Genomic DNA, 3,518 nt, shown 5'->3' with positions numbered 1-3,518 from the left:
TGCGGTCTTGTGGAAGCTGGATGCTTGCACGGCTAGTGACAGACGCAGGAGGTAATGAGGCAGAGGCATTCGTCAATTACCACACATAAAAAGGACCCATCCTTTGGGAGAAGCTTCTTAGCGGAAGTGATTCTGAGAAGACCTTGTGAGTGGAGAACCTCACAGGGAGGGGTAAAAGAGCACCTGTGGAGTCAGCCGGGCTTAGATGGGAGTCCTGGAGAACAGAGAGGATGGTGAAGAGCCAGGCTGACTAGAGGTGCCCATCACAAATTCAAGGGCAGGGCTGGGCAGCCTTGAAGGATGTGATGAACAGCCAAGGAGAAGTCCCCAGGGGTGACTCTCAGATTGCTGCTCTTCGTGAGTGACTGGTTACCGGCACCTGAGAGTTTTTTGGGCTTCCCTGGTAGCTCAGTTGGTAAAGAATCTGCCTGCAGTGTATGAGATCCTGGTTTGATTCCTGGGTGGGGAAGATCCTCTGAAGAAGCGATAGGCTACCCACTCCAGTATTCTTGGGCTTTCCTTGTGGTTCAGCTGGTAAAGAATCCCCCTGCAATGCAGGAGACCTGGGATCAATCCCTGGGTTGGGAAGATGCCCTGGAGAAGGGAAAGGCTACCCTCTCCAGTATTCTGGCCTGGATAATTCCATGGAGTCTATAGTCCATGGGGTCCAAAGAGTTGGACATGACTGAGAGACACTTAAAATTTTTTTAATTTATTTTTAATTGAAGGATAATTGCTTTACAATATTGCATTGGTTTCTGCTATATATCAGCATGAATCAGCCATAGGTATACATATATCCTCTCCCTCTTGAACCTCTGTCCCACCTCCCACCCCATCTTACCCCTCTAGGTTGTTACAGAGCCCCAGTTAGAGTTCCCTGAATCATACAGAAAATTCCCATTGGCTATTTTATATATGGTAATATATATGTTTCCATGTTACTCTCTCACTCATCCCACCTTCTCCTTCCTCTCCCCACCCTTCGTGTCCATAAGTCTGTTCTCTATGGCTACATCTCGATTTCTGGCTCCTGAGACACTTTTAAATTAAAGCAAAGCAGGGGTAAGAATACTAGTTGTGTCCAAAGGAGATAACATGAGACATGAAGGGAGCTGGGCCTGCAGGCCAGGTCAGACCTGAAAGGGCAACTCCCAGGGAGGGAAACCCAAGTCCAGAAGAGGGCATCTGGCTGATTCTCTACCCCTGCACCCACCTGTTCAACCTTGGCAAGAAACCTGCCATTTCCTCCCATCTGAAGCCCTCCTCACAACTCTCCACAATCAACCCCCTCCTTCCTTCCTCAAGGTCGTTATCTTCTCGATTTCTAAAGCCAAAGACCTAGTCTGCTTGTTTTAGAATTCTCTGGGAAGGGGATTTTTATGTAATTTTGTGCCTGGCTTCTTTCACCCCACATCGTGGCTGTGAGCTCTACCTATGTTGTATACACCATAGTTCACTCGTTTTGGACCCTGTCTAGCATTTCCACGGGCCACTGTTTATTGATCTCTTTGGCTTTTGATGGACATTTGGGATGTTTTGATTTAGGGGCCACTGTGAACACTCTTGTATTATATCTTTTGTCTTACAATGTTCATTTCTGTTGGGTGCCTAATTAGGAATAGTTAGGGTAGTACAACAACACAAAATACTCCATTTCCAATCTGCTGTGTAGGAAGACAAGCACCATTTTGCCCCCAGTGAAGCATGCCCTTGATTTCGGACATCATGTAGCTGTTGTTTCAGTTACTTGTGGCAGCTGAGAGGGTTTTTTTCCCCTCTCAGTTCTCAAAGCCAGTTCTTTGACTCCAAACACCCAACCTAGATGAGTTCTGAGCTCTGCCTACAGCTGTGTGACTTTAGGTATGGACCATGTATTCTTTTTATTCCCAAGCAAAATTTGTATTTCTTCACAAACTTTAATTTGCTTTTTTTTTCCTTTTGTAAAATACAAGTGGGCCTAACCATCACTCACATCTACTTCAGCATTCCTGACAAGCAGATTTACATGGAGACTTGGTTTGAATACCTCTCCTTGCGGGACCTCACTACCTCAGAGCACAGACCATTGTATGCTCACGAGTTGAGATCATCCGCAGTCCCCTTTGTGAGTCTACAATCTGTGTCTGTGTTGGAACCACCCTTGAGCCCTGGCCTAACCTCTGGGCCCCATGGAGGAGCTTGTTTTGTATCAGTGTCCTCCAGAATAGGAAAAATTCAATAGCAGAAAATAAACACATTAAAGCAATTTTCCCTATTAAAGCGTGTGCTCAATGCATTTACTCCTCAAAAGGAAAATATTTACCACTTCTCCTAGGTGATTGCCACGCAACCTAGAGTCATTCAGTTCAGAGAAAAGCTTCCCAGTCAGAAGCTCGACTCTCAGCAGGCAAAGACAGAGCACGGAAAGGCTGTAATTATAGGAGAAGTGTGGTGAGAATCTCCTGTTATCAGGTCCTGATTTAGCAATAACTGCAACATACCTAGAGGAAAAGTGCATCTTTTAATGGCTTTCTAAAGGAGCTTGGAGTGTGTGGGGAGGCAGGTGAGTTTTAGAAAGTGAATTACTTCGTCAGGACAAAGCTTGTTTCCTGAAAGCAGTGGTGTCCACTGGTGTTTGTCCAGAGCCCTCAGGGCTGGTGTGAACCTTGAGCTATGAGATGACACTTTCTGGGGAAATCGTTACCCTCATTTTCAGGCCATGAAACAATAAATGTCTCTGCACTTTTCTTTCCTTATCTGTAACATTTTTAATAATTAAAAGTAATAAAAATAAAACTTTAAAATATTAAAAAGTCTAATTTTAACAGTTGGTTTCTTCCTTCCTATACTCTCATCCCTACCTTTCATTGTTGAGGGAGGTAGTCTTGTCCTGCCATCTGGCTCAGAGACCCAACTTGTATCCACAGTTTATTCACTCAGCTCACGGACACTATTCTGCAGCCTTCCCCGGTGTCACTATTTTTCCTTTTTTCTGTCCTTACCTCCATCCTGGCTGAGCTGGTTATCCCTGATTTCTCTTACTATAGTCCCATCTGCATTGCAACTTTTCCACCCTAGACATTGAGCTCCTGCAAGACAGAGACTGGGGTAAGGTCAGCACAGCCTGGTTAAATGCAGGTCAATGCAGGAGAATATAACAGGATGTTTGATAAAATTAATGGATTAAAATCCCAGGATCTGGAAAAAAATTCTGAAAATGAATATTCATAGGATATTCAACTTTATTTGGTTTTAGATGCATGAAATTTTGTTATATGAATTATGTGTGCATACCATCACTACGAACAAAGCTAGTGGAGGTGATGGAATTCCAGTTGAGCTATTTCAAATCCTAAAAAATGATGCTGTGAAAGTGCCGCACTCAATATGTCAGCAAATTTGGAAAACTCAGCAGTGGCCACAGGACTGGAAAAGATCAGTTTTCATTCCAATCCCAAAGAAAGGCAATGCCAAAGAATGCTCAAACTACCGCACAATTGCACTCATCTCACAAGCTAGTAAAGTAGTGCTCAAAA

Source organism: Bubalus kerabau, chromosome 8, assembly GCF_029407905.1.
Source record: "Bubalus kerabau isolate K-KA32 ecotype Philippines breed swamp buffalo chromosome 8, PCC_UOA_SB_1v2, whole genome shotgun sequence".
Classification (NCBI taxonomy): domain Eukaryota; kingdom Metazoa; phylum Chordata; class Mammalia; order Artiodactyla; family Bovidae; genus Bubalus; species Bubalus kerabau.
Note: the sequence above shows the minus strand (reverse complement) of the source record.